Source organism: Budorcas taxicolor, chromosome 3, assembly GCF_023091745.1.
Source record: "Budorcas taxicolor isolate Tak-1 chromosome 3, Takin1.1, whole genome shotgun sequence".
Classification (NCBI taxonomy): domain Eukaryota; kingdom Metazoa; phylum Chordata; class Mammalia; order Artiodactyla; family Bovidae; genus Budorcas; species Budorcas taxicolor.
This window is the reverse complement of record NC_068912.1, coordinates 57668819-57685781: the sequence shown is the minus strand read 5'-3', so window position 1 is coordinate 57685781 and position 16963 is coordinate 57668819. Positions and strand designations below refer to the sequence as shown.

The 16963-nt window shown below is 39.0% G+C and overlaps 1 non-coding gene across 1 annotated transcript; it reads right to left on the bottom strand.

Annotated features, from left to right (window-relative positions):
• Positions 1-16435: 16435 nt before the first annotated feature.
• Positions 16436-16508, bottom strand: TRNAV-CAC (transfer RNA valine (anticodon CAC)). Its single transcript has one exon. It is a non-coding gene; the product is annotated as a tRNA-Val (tRNA).
• Between the last annotated feature and the right edge of the window lie 455 nt (positions 16509-16963).

Sequence of the window (16963 nt, the reverse complement as noted above, 5' to 3'; positions counted from 1 at the left end):
ATAAAACATCTCCACCCTCAAGAATCTTCCAGCCTAGAGCAGAATTCTACCCTGTAAATGAACCACTACCCTACAGAGCGGTAAAGAAGAAGTGCTGTCCTGCTGGGTAGGAAGATGTAGGGGCACTGTAGATGTTGTAGTCTATTGATAACATTTTATCATCTCTGAGTAGGACCTGCTCTATGTCAACACTATCCTAGGTTCCAGGGATACAAATTTGAAAAATCACCATCGCTGGCCTCCAAAGACCATAAAGTTTACCACAAAGACTCATCTTGCATGCTTCATGAGTGCTGCAGACAGCACAGGCTATGGGACTTTAGAAGATAGAGCTCACCAAGGGATGGGACCACTGCGGGAGATGAATGTGACGTTGAAAAAAGTAACAGTGAGAATGGGGCATGCTGTGCTCAGAATTTAATGGATGCTGGCAGAAATGTAATGTTTCCTATAACAAATTAGATTCCTTCCTCAAATGGGATAGCTATCCTCATGACAGTCTTAAGAAATTACAAGGGAGAGCTTCATACTGAAAGCATGTATTGAAAGGATGTACTGAAAGCGTCCTTTCTTCTGCCACATGTCTTATTTTCTCTGTGCTTCCCAGCTTATCTTCTGTCTAGGATTCCTTTTATATTCAAATGATTTTAAAGATTATTCACCTATTCCTTTCTCAATACTCACCCTAGCTATCCCTCAACAAGTCCTTTTCCTAATCCAGTCTCTTAAGGAACATTTCAAAATAGACTGTATTTTTTCATATTAAACTTCAAGATTTTCCAAACATAACTCAATGTGTGACTTTTAAGTAAAAACATTTTCCAAACAGAATTGTCATAATGTCATGATTAAATAGTTTCCAACCATACATATGTGAAAGCTTGTATGTGAATTTTAGAATAAGTATGCAAGTCTACTAAGTAAGTGAATAAAAAGAAAATATCAATATCAGTGTGCCTGGACATTATTATCTAAATGGGTAGACTGGGATATTTTCCAAATCAAATATGAAATCATCAACCCAAGATGATTAGGAGAAGAATGATGTAATAAAATCAACTTTTAAATAGCCACAGCATGTTGTATTTCACAGGAATCCTCAAATGTTTGCTTAAGAATGGCCAAAGCAATTGAAATAAAACATAAAGTGCCAAAACAACGATTTGAAATCATATTTCTAAAAATTTATAAATTTCTCCAATTCTCTTCATTACTTAGGGAAAAAGTTACTTTCTCAGGAATGAAACTTCACTTTAAAAAACCACTGCAGTATTCCCTTTGCTAAGAAATAAGCCAAATGGTTCCAGTGCATGGAAATTTACTTGAGAAAAATTCAGAAATACAGGGAAACTTTAGTAACTCTTTGTTACTAACCACCTCTATGTGATTCCTAGAAGTTTTCTTCCTGATGAAAGATGAGCAAATAGTAATCAATATCTACTAAAAAGCTAAATAAACAAATACTTGTGCAAGTGGTCAATAAACACCAGGAAAACACACATCAGTACAACATTCTAGAAAGAAACTGGACCGTGATCAAGCTACCTGGATTTGCCACTTACTAAGCAGAGGAGAATGGATTCCGTAGACAAGTTTTTAAATGGTCCATTCTAAGTATACCATCTGACCTTTCTGACAAACGCATATTCCTGTAAAACCATTACCCCAGAGGTATAGAATGTTTCTATCACCCTAGAAAATTCTCTCCTGCTCCACCACAGTCAGTTTCCCTCCCTTCCCTGCCCCAGGCAGCCACTGGTTTTATTTCTATAGTTTTACCTTTTCCAGAACTTCATATAAATGGAACCATATACTATATATTCTCTTGCCTGTCTCCTGCTCAGTTGGTTTGGTGATCCATCCACATTGTTCTACTTTAGTTTTTCTTTTTTGTTACAGAACATATGTTTTTAAAAGTGCTATCATGTGCCTTGAAGTTTATAGCAAAAGGTGAAATAATTCATAATTCTTTTAGCTAGGTTGGTGACCATTAGATAGTAGATTTCTTTAAAGTCTGTGTTTTATTTACTTGTTTGTATATTGACTGATTGACTGACTTCAATTTCTGGTACTTAACCCATGGAAAGTGTGCTCAACACACCTCTGCTATTGAATGAACACCAGGAAAACACACCTGTTCCAGCTACTTTGGCACAGGAGACTCTGCAGAAAGGTACCCTGCTGGCACCCCATCATTTCAGTCCAAACTGCCCTTGCGTGCTCACCTGCCTCAGTGGGAGGAAACAGGTACTCTTCACCAAAGAAACAGATGTCAGCCAATGTTGAAACTTGAATCCTGGCCTCATAAGTTATTACGCACTGTGTGACTATGGACAAACTACTCAATGTCACAGGGCCTCAGTTTTCTCATTTGTAAAGTATGAGTCATAACTGTATTGACTTCATAGGATTATCACAAGAATTAAAAGAATAATAGCATTGCATATGTGCTGGGCACATAAGATTTTAATCTATAGATATTATTAAACTATTATTGTTGTTATTGAACAATTTTAAGGAGACTAATTAATAAGAACGATAATGTTTTAAAATGCCAAACAGTAGCTTCATACATGCCAACCAGATGCAGTAAGTACACCTTAAGTCAGTTATTAACTGAAAATCTGACTATTGACCAAGTTTTTCTTTTAGAAAATAATAAATTAGTTCCTGTATAAGCAATGACTTTGAAGTACTCGGAGGTATTCTCATGGCTGAAGGAACGTATATTTATTTACTTGATAACTGTGGTTGTCTGAATTGTGTCTCCCCAAGAGGCTAGGTGAATTCCTAGATCCCAGTACCTGTGAATGTGACCTTGTTTGGAAATGCGCTCTTTGCAAATATAATCAAGTTACAATGAAGCATATTAGGGTGAGCCCTAAATAGAATGGCTGGTGTCTGTACATGAAAAAGGAGAGGGATGGTCAGATACAGAGACAGATACACAGCAAAGCAGGGCATGTGATGGTGGAGGCAGAGACTAGAGTGCTGCAGCTGAAAGCAAGGAACAGCAAAACCCCTAGAAGCTAGGGAGAGGCAGAGATTCTTCCCTAGTATTTCACATAGGGAGTATGGGCCTGCCTACATCTTGATTTTGGACTTGAAGACTTCAGAACTGTAAGAGAATACATTTCTGTCATTTTTAAAGTATAGTTAATTTACAATGTTGTGTTAGTTTCAAGTATACAGCAAAGTGATTCAGTTATAAAACTCTTTATAAGATTCTTTTCCATTATAAGTCATTACAAGATATGAGTATAGTTCCCTATGCTATACAGTGAAAGAAAGAAAGTGAAGTTGCTCAGTCATGTCTGACTCTTTGCGACCCCATGGACTGTAGCCCACCAGGCTGCTCTGTCCATGGGATTTTCCAGGCAAGAGTACCAGAGTGGGTTGCCATTTCCTTCTCCAGAAGATCTTCCTGACCCAGGGATTGAACCCAGATCTCCTGCATTGTAGGCAGACGCTTTACCATCTGAGCCACCAGGGAAGTCCATGCTATCCAGTCAAACATGTCATCGCTCAGTCGTGTCCGACTCTTTGCGACCCCATGGACTATAGCCGACCAGACTCCTCCGTCCATGGGATTTTCCAGGCAAGAGTACTGGAGTGGGGTGCCATTTCCTTCTCCAGGGGATCTTCCCGACCCAAAGATCCAACCCAGGTCTCCCTCATTGCAGGCAGACTCTTTACCCTCTAAACCACCAGGGAAGCCTTGCTATCCAGTAGGTCCCTGCTATTTACCTATTTTGTATAGCAGCAGCAGCAGCAGCAGCAGTGTATATATGTTAATCCCAAACTCCTAATTTATCTCGCCCCCCCTCCCTGCTATCCCCTTTGGTAACCATAAGTTTGTTTTCTGAGTTTGTGAGTCTATTTCTCTTTTGTTCATTTTGAATCATTTTTTTTAGATTTCACATAAAAGTGATATCATACAAGGTTTGTCTTTCTCTGTCTGAGTGACTTCACTTAGTATGATAACATATAGGTCATCCACGTTGCTCCAAATAGTACTATTTCATTCTTTTTTATGGCTGAGTAATATTCTATTGCATACAGGTACCACATCTTCTTTATCCATCCACCTGTCAATGGACGTTTAGGTTGCTTCCATGTCTTGGCTGTTGTAAATAGTGCTTCTGTGAACATTGGACTGCATGTACCTTTTTGAATTAGAACTGTCTCTGGATATATGCCCAGGGGTGGGATTGCTGGATCATATTTTTTGAGGAATCTCCATACTGTTTTTCATAATGGCTGTACCAATTTACATTCCCACCAACAGTGTAGGAGGCTTTCCCTTCTCCACATCCTCTCCAGCATTTAATTTTTGTAGACTTTTTGTCAATGGCCATTCTGACTGGTGTGAGATGATAACCTCATTGCAACTTTGATTTGCATTCTCTAATAATTAGCGATGTTGATGATCTTTTCACATGCCTGTTGGCCATCTGTATGTGCCCTTTGAAGAAATGTCTATTTATGTCTTCTGCCCATTTTTTGATTGGGTGGTTTGTTTTTTAGATATTAAGCTTTCTGAGCTATTTGTGTATTTTGGATTAATCCTTTGTTGGTAGCATCACTTGCAAATATATTCTCCCAGACTGTGGGTTGTCTTTTCATTTTGTTAATGACATTTCTGTCATTTTAAGCCACATAATTTTCCATACTTTATTATGGCCACCTTGGGAAACTAACCCATTAACTTACAGAAAGTAGGGAGGGCATTTTCTTCATTTTTCAAGTTCATTGTGAAACAAAGCTTTAAAAATATCCTTAGTTGGATTTTGTTCAAAATATATGGTTTGTAGGCAGGAACTTCACACTTCATTTTCCTTTTAAAATATTTTGGAGGGGTATGATATTATAACCTATGGAAAGACAACTACAGGAAGAGGTGTTTTAAACATGGGGATATGTTCAAGATATGATCAACATTACTGATCTTTAAGGAGGGAAAGTTATATTCTAATACTGTGGAAGTTCTTTATAATGTTTTCCAGGAGACAAGGTTTTTGAACTCTATGTGCAGGAAACCATTACATGGGGGAAAATATTGCTTTATGGGTCTCTGGCTGGGACTTTTAAGTGTTATGTATGAAAAAACACTAAAACTGGGAGAAGGGAAATATGTCATAACAAAGTGATTTGTATTAAGGTACAAAATGCTAAATTCTGAAGAGTGTTAATAAGCATCCTTCAAATTCATTCCTAATCAATTGCTTTTGTTCGCATTTTCAGAGTTGGTTTTAATTTTTTTTTAAATATCTCCTTTGAAAATAAAAATCAAAATTTCAGCACAAAGCCTTTCAAAAACTCACAGTACTTTCTAAGATATCACAGTACTAGTTAGGATAGATGACACATGACCACCTTCCTACATTATGAAAACACAACTGAGGTCATTTAGTAGAGTGAATGAAAGTCGCTCGGTCATGTCCGACTCTTTATGACCCCATGGACTGTAGCCTGCCAGATTCCTCTGTCCATTGGATTTCCTAGGCGAGAATACTGGAGTGGGTTGCCATTCCCTTCCCCAGGGGATCTTCCTGACACAATGACTGAACTCAAGTCTTCTGCATTGCAGGCTGATGCTTTACTGTCTGAGCCATGAGGGAAGCCCTATGGAGTATCCAAAATATGGGCAGCAGACAACATGAGAAAGAAGAAAGAGTTCTGAAGTTACATAAGTGCAGATAGTTAAGGGACATTAGCCAATTCAGTTACATTTATTTTACCTTTTAGTTTATTTACCTCTATAATAGGATAATTCTTACCTCCACTGGTTCTTGAAGGATTATTTGAGCTAAAATATACACAGTGGATAGAATAATTTCTAGCATTCATAGAAGTTCAATAAATACCTTTCTTCCTTCTCCATTGTATGTTAAACACACATTTGAAATCACCTCTCTGTCTCTACATGCAGGAACTGAGAAGAAGCTAGATAAAACTCTATAACTATGCTCATAGATCCAAATTATGGTGCAATGGCTAGGAAATTCTAGGATCTGCCTTAGCAGCACAGAACTTGTTAGACTTTCCTTGGAAGAAGCAGAAGCTATCATTCCAGACAGAGCCTGGAATTGTCTGTTCAAGAGTAATCACATTTGGCCTAGTATTTAAAGGAGATTTCTGCTTGCTTTAAGTTTCAGCATGGTTCAAGGAAAAAATACTGAACTGGGGACAATGAGTAATAGGCTAGGATAAATCTTTCTAGTTCATTTGCTTCATAATTTCTTCAACTGTAAATTCAGCAGGTGGGAATGGATTGATCTTCAAAATTATTTTGGAGCTATGTTAGCAATGGTATGTTTTGGAGTTGGGCAGCCATTGGTTTGAATCTCAGCTCTATTATTTAATTTCTTTTCAATCTTTGCCAAGTCATTTAACCTCTTGGAGCCCTAGTGGCACCAACTGTAAAATAAGGAGTAATACCTAATTGAAAGGATCGTTGTCAGGACTCAACAAGAATAAAATACTGGAAGCAACTGGCACAAAGGATGCACTCAACAAACGTTAGTTCCCTTTCACTAGAACAGTGGTGCTCAAACTGTAGCACGAATCAGAACCACCTGGAGGGCTTGCTAAAACATAGAAGTCATATCCCCATAGTAACTGATTCAGTAGGTCTAGAGTAAAGATCCCAAATTTCTAACACATGCCCTGTGATGCTCCTGATCATGCCATGAAAACCAATCCTCTGGATCAGGAGTTGGCTAACTATGGCACTTGGGTCCCCTATGGCCCACTGCTTGCCTTTGTAAATAAAGTTTTTCGGAATACACATGGTCATTAGTTTACATACAGTCTATAGCTGCTTTTGTATTACAATGACCAAATGGTTGCAATAGAGACTGTGTAACCCACAAAACCTAAAATATTTGCTTTACAGAAGAATTCCAGACTATCATGTGGTATTCTTTCCAAGGAGTTTTAGGGCTCTGACAATTTGTTTAAAAATTTCTTTTCTGTCAAAATGCTTAGATATCTTTCCATATTACAGAAACCATGACCTTTATAAACCTGAAGACTTAATTAACTGAATGCACAAAAATAAATTGGGTTCTTGCATAGCATAGTTGTTAAGAAGGCTCTTGGATCTGAACCCAGTTTTGTTTTGGAGAATTTATTTCACTTATTATATGTTAAGTGGGGATACTAGTACTTACCATGTATATCATGTATGACATTATAAGGATTAAAGAGAATTATACACTTGAACCAGTTCAAAAAGTCCCTGGTATGTAGAAAGCCCTTGATAAGTATTAGCTGCCATTATCATTATTATTAAAATAACCTTTCAAAGTGTTCTGTTGAACCATATTTTCCTGTCCAGGTTTTTCAAGCTTTTTAATTAGTACATGAGATCATTAAGTGTATCCACTGTGTGTTTATAAGAGCAATGCAGCCATTTACTTTAGTTTAAAATATCTGATCACAAATCTTATCTCAAATAATTATCAAAAGCAGAGACAGAATTGCGTTTTTACAGGGGTGATTCATTAGAATTAATGAAAAAATCAGTAGGATGGACCTTACCCAAATCTTCGCTTTTTCAGCAATCCTTTTTGGCACCTTAAAAGCTTTTCTGAAGTGGGAAGGAGATCAAAGGTCCTTTAAATTTAAAAATCCAGCATATCATTCTAAGGAATCCCTGCAATCAAGCCTAAATTTTTGTCCTCAATTGTTTGTTCTGAATGTGAGGTTCTCCAGAAAAGCCTTGGGAAGTTCTTTTGGGGATAGCACTGTTTTGCCTATAGACCTTTGCCTTCCAATAAATAATATTTGAACCTGCAGTACCGAACTCACAAATGATGAAATACAGAGGCTCGCTCCGAGATATGAACACAGCATCAGCTCCACTCTCTTTCCTATTTTGTCCAGAAGTCATCTTGCTCTCACTCAATGCTGAATCTCCTCTTTCTTTTACCTTCTAACAGTGCAAGTCTTAGTGCTGAGCGATCTCCACTCAGTTCCTAGTTTTTCCTCTTATAAGTTGTGAGCCTGTGCCTCTATTTCCTCTTTTCTAAAATGGGATAATGTAAGTATTGTAAACATTAAATATGAGAGCATATGACAAGCGCTCTGCAGAATTTCTGATGCATGTAAGGGCTCCACAAATGTTAGAGCTTTATCTTTCACCCTCACCACACTCACCATCTTTTGAATTAATGAGATTTTGTATTGTGTATTTTGTATTTTTGTATTGTCCTTTGAAAATTGTTTCCTAAATAATAAGAATCTGTGTCCTTTAAGTGTGAGTGTAACCCTCACTCAAGGGGAACAGCTATAAGTGAAAGAATTAAAAGCAGCTGAGGCTAGGCATGGTCATTCCTTTAGGGAGAGGTGGAGAATGCAAGAGGACCACAGGAAACTATTAGGTAGATAGTTAGTTCAGTCGCTCAGTCGTGTCCGACTCTTTGCGACCCCATGAATCGCAGCATGCCAGGCCTCCCTGTCCATCACCAACTTCCAGAGTTCACTCAGACTCGAGTCTATCGAGTCAGTGATGCCATCCAGCCATCTCATCCTCTATCGTTCCCTTCTTCTCCTGCCCCCATTCCCTCCCAGCAGCAAAGTCTTTTCCAATAAGTCAACTCTTCGCATGAGGTGGCCAAAGTACTGGAGTTTCAGCTTTATCATCATTCCTTCCAAAGAAATCCCAGGGCTGATCTCCTTTAGAATGGACTGGTTGGATCTCCTTGCAGTCCAAGGGACTCTCAGGAGTCTTCTCCAACACCAATTCAAAAGCATCAATTCCTCGGCACTCAGCTTTCTTCACAGTCCAACTCTTACATCCATACATGACTACTGGAAAAACCATAGCCTTGACTAGACAGACCTTTGTTGGCAAAGTAATGTCTCTGCTTTTCAATATGCTATCTAGGTTGGTTATAACTTTTCTTCCAGGGAGTAAGCATCTTTTAATTTCATGGCTGCAGTCACCATCTGCAGTGATTTTGGAGCCCAAAAAAATAAAGTCTGACACTGTTTCCACTGTTTCCCCATCTATTTCCCATGAAGTGATGGGACCAGATGCCATGATCTTCGTTTTCTGAATGTTGAGCTTTAAGCCAACTTTTTCACTCTCCACTTTCACTTTCATCAAGAGGCTTTTTAGTTCCTCTTCACTTAAGGCCAGGATAAATTAATTGCTGCATGGGAGCCATGAATTGCTATTGGAGAAGTCCTCTGGTATTAATTAGGCAACTAACACTTGGGTTAAAAATAGTATCTAAGTTCAAGTTGAAACAGATAGGGTTGAAAGCAATGGAAAATGCTCTGAGGCAATTAAAGGTGCATATAAGGTGAACACACATGTATTTTAGGAAACTGAACTGCTAAATTAGTAAGCGTTCATACAAGATTAAAAAAAATTCCCTCTAACCATGGTATTACATAGATAAAAGAATGTAACATATAGTATTAAAGAATTTACTTAGGTTAAAAACATGGGTGGGTGGAGAGCTTATTCCTTCATCTGTACAGTACTTCTCCACCCTAAGTCAAACCGTCTTACCGATATTACCCCAATTCTGCGTTTCATGATGACAGCCTAGGAATTGCTGAAATCTCCACAGGCCTGTCCATTGTTACAGTGGATCTGAAGCTGCAGAAGAAAACCATAATCTGCACCTTTCTATGGAGTGAAAACCAAACACTGAACCTTTAGCTTTAAAGATAAATAAAGCTCTACAGCTCAACCTTCATTCCCCTTTACTTCTCTACTCTCAACCAGATACAACTTTTTTTCCATTCCCAAACAGTGACCAAATTTCTTGGTTCCTGGTTACAGAAAAGGGCTTCATCTGTCCATCTCAAACACTGCAACCCTTTCCCTGACACAGCTAGAGAGTAGCAGAAATTACCATGAGTTTTAGTGTTCCTATTTATCGTGGTAGATGATTGAGAGGTGATCTGCAAAAAGTCTTAAACTTGTACAAAGATGTGTCAGTTTTTTACATGACAATCTGGTTTCAGTAACACCTCACTAGCACTTGCTGAAACTTCATAGACAAACAGTTATTTTTAAAAAAAATAAATTAAAATGATTTAAATGTAAAGTAACCCATTTTTTCCTAAACAAAAAGTTTTAAAATCCAAGGACAGAAATGCTTTGAATTAAATATTAAATTTATAGCAGATTTTTACAAATGGTTTTCCAGGTAATATCTTTGAAAGTTTCCTATTACCTTCAAATAAACAACAGAACCTGTAAAAGGTGTTGGAGAGCTGAATTAAGGATAAAAGGTTCAAATGTGCTTTGCCTGCTAGAGAATGTGGAACTTATACATTCATCTGGTCTGGAGTTTAAATTTCCACTCTAACTCTAATTAATGAAGAATTCAAACTTCAAAAGATAAGGTGAAAACACTTAAAGGCAAGGAAAATTCGACTAGGTTGGTTTAACCAAGAGTAGTCTGATCAAGACTTTTTTATAAACCCAGTTATTCTTAATTTATTGCAGAATCTTTCTTCCTGAAAAAGGTTTCTGTTCAATTGCCTGTGGGCTATAATTAAGGAGGCTGACTATAAGCTAGCTGATTTACTGTGTAGATGTTGTAGAAACATCTTAGAAACTTTTATGAAACACAAATAATGACAACAACAAGCAGTTTAGAATTTCTCTAACATCCTCAGGGATTAAAGTGTGGTATTGGGGGACAGTGGTGAGGATGTTGTGATACCACTGAACAAGAGAAGAAGGCACGGAGAGGCTACTGAGCTGCAGTGCCGGAGCAGTACGCCTTCTTCCACCACCGAGGCCTGCCTTGCATGGCTACTAATGCGTAAGTCGTTCAGTCTCTCAGGATTAAATCATGTTTAATTTCTCAGAAGAACTGGCTCAGTGGCAGAAAAGAATTTATCAGGAGGGTCAGACAATTACACAATGATCTTTGGACAATGTGTAAAAAGCATCCTGATGATTACAATGATGTCTTTGTTTTATGGCAGAGCATCTTAATTGTATTTGGCCTCCTAGATGCTGGCGTTGGAATACACAAACAGCTGTTTTACATCAATGCTCATCTGGTACATTCCACACAGTCCATCGGTCGTGAAGGGTAATCAATCAATTCTCCAATTTCTCAACAACCACAGGGCCTGATAAGATACGCTTTCTTAAGACCAAATGGTTTCCACTCTGTAGCCAGCAGTATTTCACACTAGCCATGTACCTTCCTCTTCCCCACTAATACATATTTTTTTCTGGTTGCCTTTAGCACCCATGACTAATAATACCCCATGCCTAATTGCAGGCTGTGTCCTGTCCTCATCTCAACGTTATTAGTTCACCCAAATCCTGTTTCCTTGAGTGAACATCACAGATGGCATCTTTTATAATTAGCACGTTGGTCATACAGATTTAGAATTGTTTTGTGGATGGGAAGATAGAACTTGTGGCCCCGTCCACCCCTTTCTCCACCATCCTCTCTGGGACTCTCACTAATCTAAATTTTATGTTTCTATTGTTGAATAGGCTGAAAACATGTTCTGTCATGCATATATGTGAGTAGATAAGCCTGCAGGGAAAAGCTGATGATGTAAATCCACGACATCAGCAGTCTCATAACGCACCCTGTACCTCATAATGCCGAAAGGTTAAATATTGTGAGAAACTCATCAGTTTTCTAAAAAAAAAAATTGCAGTTGATGTATGATTTAGCTTATAAAATGTCTAATAAATTTTCATCAAATACCATTAAAGTTCAACAAGTCAAATTTCCTCTAATACAAGCTAAAACTAAATATATATATATAGGTATAGATATAAATTTATATAATTTATATTTAGGTATAAATTTTAGCAGATACTGCTTAATTTGGCATGCTGTAGATAATTTAACCCTATTAAACAGAAATTAATGGAGTTTCAAATAAATGTATGATCTATAAATTTGGCAACAGAGAGGAAATAAAAGTGACACTGGCAAAAATTAGGATAAATCAAGATACATCAGGAAACAACTGAGATGATGAAACCTTCCAACGTGGAAGAAATCACATAAAAGCTTTATGTCAAAGAAACTTCTGTGTGCTTCCTTGTGTCAAAATTCTAAGATGGAGAATTCTGACATCAGTATTAGAGAACTTTCAGTGACAAAACTATGGCAAATGACTCCTGTTTCATGAAAGGATAGTATTCATTGGCTATTATTAATGATATCTGTGAACATGACACCTCCCTTCCACTACTAAGTTACTGAAACATGAGACTATGCGTGTGTGCTAATCTACTTCAATCGTGTCCGACTCTGTGACCCTATGGACTGTAGCCCCCGAGGCTCCTCTGTGCATGGGATTCTCCAGGCAAGAATACTGGAGTGGGTTGCCATGCCCTTCTCCAGGGGATCTTCCTGATCCAGGGACCCCACATCTCTTATGTCTCCTGCATTGACAGGCGGCTTCTTTACCACTAGCACCACCCCAAAAAACAAGACTATTCTAAACCAATTCCTCTACAATAACATAGTTGATGGTGTTCCCCCAAATCCACACTATGTGATGAATCATTTTCACCCTATGTTCTTAGAGTAATGCTGTTTCTCACTAAGGTGATTGGAGAATCTTGCTCTGAAATTAAAACTCCAGTTCCCACTAACGGGCTCCATGCTGACCCCTAGGTGACTCTAACTCCTAATCAAGTTCTTGTGAACTGTCTCCCCATCAGTACCTGTTCCTCAGAGACCAGATTTCTAGCTTGTTGCTGGTCCTTATCTGATTATGATGTTCTATTCCTTCACCTGAAAACTCTACTTAAATGACAAGAGATTTATTGTTTTTAATTGCTCAGTCTAAACATGGTTTAATTGCTGTTTTGATAGCTAACATGTAAAGAAAGGCTAGTGAACTCAGTTACACAGTCTGGTCTTCAGGCAGCAAGCCAATTCTGAGATGAGTTTCTGAAATCAAAGTAACCACAATAGCTATTGGAATAAAGAAAATGTGGAAGGAGAGGTTAACATCGTAAAAAGAAGAGAAGAATCTAAGGGGAAAATGAGGTCTCCCCACTTTTTCCTATCATGTCTTTCAAGGGTCTTTTTGGACAAGGAACCAAGACCATTTATGAAGATTCTAGCTCATCGAGGCAAAGTCTACTGTGGACTTTCCATTCTAGAAGATTATATTGGCAAATGCCACACTTTGATATTGTGTGTATAGTGTGTGTGCTAGGCAATTTGAAGAAGAGCCTGGATTCTCCAGTGCTATCAATGATTAGATTTTTTTCCCCCTGAACCAAAGCATCAATTTCTAAAAAACAGGTGGGTTTTTGTGGGTTTTTTTTGGTATCTATTGTCCTACCACCTGGACTTTGTCAGGTGATTGTCTCACCTGTTTAAATGAAACCCTGATTTTAGCCTGGGTTTGGACCTTTTCTTTCTCCACCTCAGTCCATCATCCTAATCCATCAAACCACAAGAACTCACCTGCTTCTTCCTAGAATGACCGACTGACTCCCCTCTGATCCCACTGGCCCACCTGGGCTCTGAGTGCTGCTTATCCCATCACCATGACAATCTCTGCAACGCTTCCGGCTTTGGCTGCCAAGAGTCCTGCTTCAGACTGAGTGGGTCATGCCTATTATCCTACCAGGATCCATGGCTTCTGTCTGTGAGGAAAAAAATCTACCACTTTCTAGTCAGAGCTAATACCATTAGTGAAATTAAAAGGTTGGGTAAATAATTTCTAAAATCTGTCAGATAAAAATACAGGGTTTCACATTTTGTAGATGAAAACACTGAGGCTCACAAAGCTTGACTCTTCAACCAGAAGAAAAGATGTGAAGCTATCTATTGATAAAGATGGAGGTAGCATCGGAGACATGCTGATGTATGTTTAACACTAGATCTCTGGAGTCTGATTTATAGCACTTCTGCAGTTTAATTCTTCGATGGTCATTTTTATGGTGTAAATACTTCTATGACAACTGATTTCAAACTACCAACATGAGTCAACCAGCTGCAAAATTCCTAAAAATTGAACAATCAGCTCTTGGGAACTCGTACCAGTCAGCTCCAGCACACCCCCAACCAAGCTCTGGTTTTATAGTGATAATGGAAGGGCAGCTTCTTAGTTCTATTTCCCTGCATTTCTCTAACCTTTACAGGTAAGACCACTTAACCCCAATCTTAGAGCATGACACCATTCCAGATTCTGAGATTAATCTTGTCCCTAGACCCAGGGAACAAACACTTTAGGGTTCACTGACTGAGCACAGATTTTTTCAGGATTCCTTGAACCCTTTGTTCCTGGCCTTCTTCTTTCGTTCTACTGTAAGAATAGCCAGGCTCCTCAACAACTGGCTTGCTGGTAACTAAAATCCATCCCAAAACACACTTAGCCTAATATTTCAGTCTAATATTTTATCCAGTTATGCAGGGGAGAACTGAATCACTGAGAGAGGCAGTTACAGTTGAACTGGGGACAGCAGGCATGGGGGTAGTGTGAGAAATGCTCGTAATGAATAAGCTTCCAGATCTATAGCCTCTATAGAAATGTATTGTTTCTAAAGACATTGAGTTCCTTTATCTTCTTTCACTTCTGATTTATAAAAGACCAAAAATGCACAAAAGCCTTTGATGCTGAGTCAAAGAAACATCAGAGAGAGTTATGTACCTCCCTCTTAAACAAAAGACATTCCACCATGATGTCATCAAAGATATACTGAATTCAAAATGTAGCCTAGGAAACTTAATGAATAGCTATGATTCTGAAACCAGAATTTAAGAAGTTCTGACTCTGGCACAAAAATGAATGAGCAGTCATATGCAGTCACAGTCACAAATCATAAGTCATTGAGCAACTTGTTAACAATTCTAAAAAAATCAGTCCAATGACAGAGAAATAAATTAATGAGAATGCATCTAACAAATGAGCTATTATGCAAACCTTTAAAATTATACTTGTGAAGACCATGCAATCACATGAAGAATGCTTATGATTTGTTCAGTAAAAAGATACAAAACTGTGTATCATTAAGAGTACAAAAATATTTTTAAATGTACATGGGGAAAAAAGCCCTAAGAGGAGAAATTTTGAATTGTTATATTAGGGTGGGAATTATTATTTTCTTCCTTTATTTTTTACTTTCCAAATTTTCTACAATGTAGTTATATTATTCTTACATGGAAAAAAAATCTAAGGTAAAAACAAATAATTAATTTAAAAATGCACAAACATCCTAGATCCTTAATCAGGACCCTGACCACTCCCCTGAACACTGAGAAAGCCCTGCCTGAAGGGGACCCTCTCTGTGATCTTGCAACCCTCATCACACCACTGAGACCACTTCTGATTTATAAAACACTTGAGACAAAGTGAGGATATTTGAGTTGAGTCACTGTCATCTCATTTTTATCTCAACTGTACTGGAGTGGGTTGCTATTTCCTCCCATGGAGTATGAAATGGCAACCCACTCCAATATTCTTGCTGGGAGAATTCCATGGACAGAGGACCTGGTGGGCTACAGTCCATGGGGTCACAAAGAGGCAGACACCACTGAGTGACCGAGCACGCATGCACACACCCTACTGAGAGGGCAGGCAGCCTCCTGTCACACTCTCGCTCCTGTGGAAGGCCTCCACTCAGGCGCAGTCTGCTGGAGACCAGCCCCTTCCCTGACTATGGTCTCTGGACCTTTCTTCCATTGTTAACTCACTCCCTTACATCTTCAATCTCTTCAAACCCTTGGATCTAGAGAAGGACTTGGCCTTCTCCTGGCCTCCCTCAGTTGTTTCCAAACTGCAGGCTCGACCGCTCTAGTAAAAGTCTCTCCTTCTTGAGTCTGTTACTCCACTGCCCCCTTTCCATCCTTCCTTGGCAATGTCCTTTACCGTCTCCTGGAGGCCCAGGTGGCACTAGTGGTAAAGAACCCACATGCCAACACAGGAGACACAAGAGACACAGGTTAGATTCCTGTGTCAGGAAGATCCCCTGGAGATGGGCATGGCAACCCACTCTGGTATTCTTGCCTGGAGAATTCCCATGGACAGAGGAGTCTGGCGGGCTACAGGCCATAGTGTTGTAGAGTCAGACACAACTGAAGTGACTTAGCACGCATGCAGGTTTCACTCTCTGATTGAAGACTCTGGTACACAGCTCACTATCTCCCTTATTACCCCAACCTGAAAAAACCCAAATACAGATCAATATTTTATTTGTATTCTCTATCTTATACTGAAGGATCTTATACTTTTAAGTATCTTAAAACTGCTGAAAAAGCAAACCACTCTGCAAAGTGGAACTGTTAAAAATTTGTGATCTCTCAGCTTCCTCAATTCAATCTCATTCATCTTTTTTAAAAAAGATGTTTATTTGGCTGCTTTGGGTCTCAGTTGTGGGACAAGGGACCTTCAATACTCATTGCAACATGCAGGATCTTTAGTTGTGGCACACGAACACTTAGCTGCAGCATGTGGGATCTAGTTCCCTTACAAGGGATCGAACCTGGGCCCCCTGCATTGTGAGTGCAGAATCTTAACCACTGGACCACCAGGGAAGATCCTTTCTCTGCCAGATCCATTTTCCTAATCAATTTCATTCATCTTTACTGAAGATGGAAAGAAAGGTCTTTAGTAAACAAAGTAGCAAGGAGCCTGGAGTTTGTGCCCCTATAAACTGATTGCCTTTCAGCTGCAACTCACCCTTAAAATAGATGCTCTCTGACAGTGGATGGAATTGCTTTAAGCATTTGTCTGTTGGAGTGAACATGATGTTAAGCTCTCTCATTAGAGCGTGCTGGAGCAGCACTACAGGAGGAAGGCGCTCTCTGGTGGTCCCTGACTGTGGCATGGTGGATTAAGTGTGCTGAGAACATCTGGTGGTACTTGGCCCTAGACATTCACCTAGAAGCACTGTCCCTCAGGGACACAGTAGCCCCATGGTGGCCTGATGGTCATCTGTGCTGCCCTCTGCATATAGACTTCGGGCTTCCTGTTGGCATTGACTCCCTGA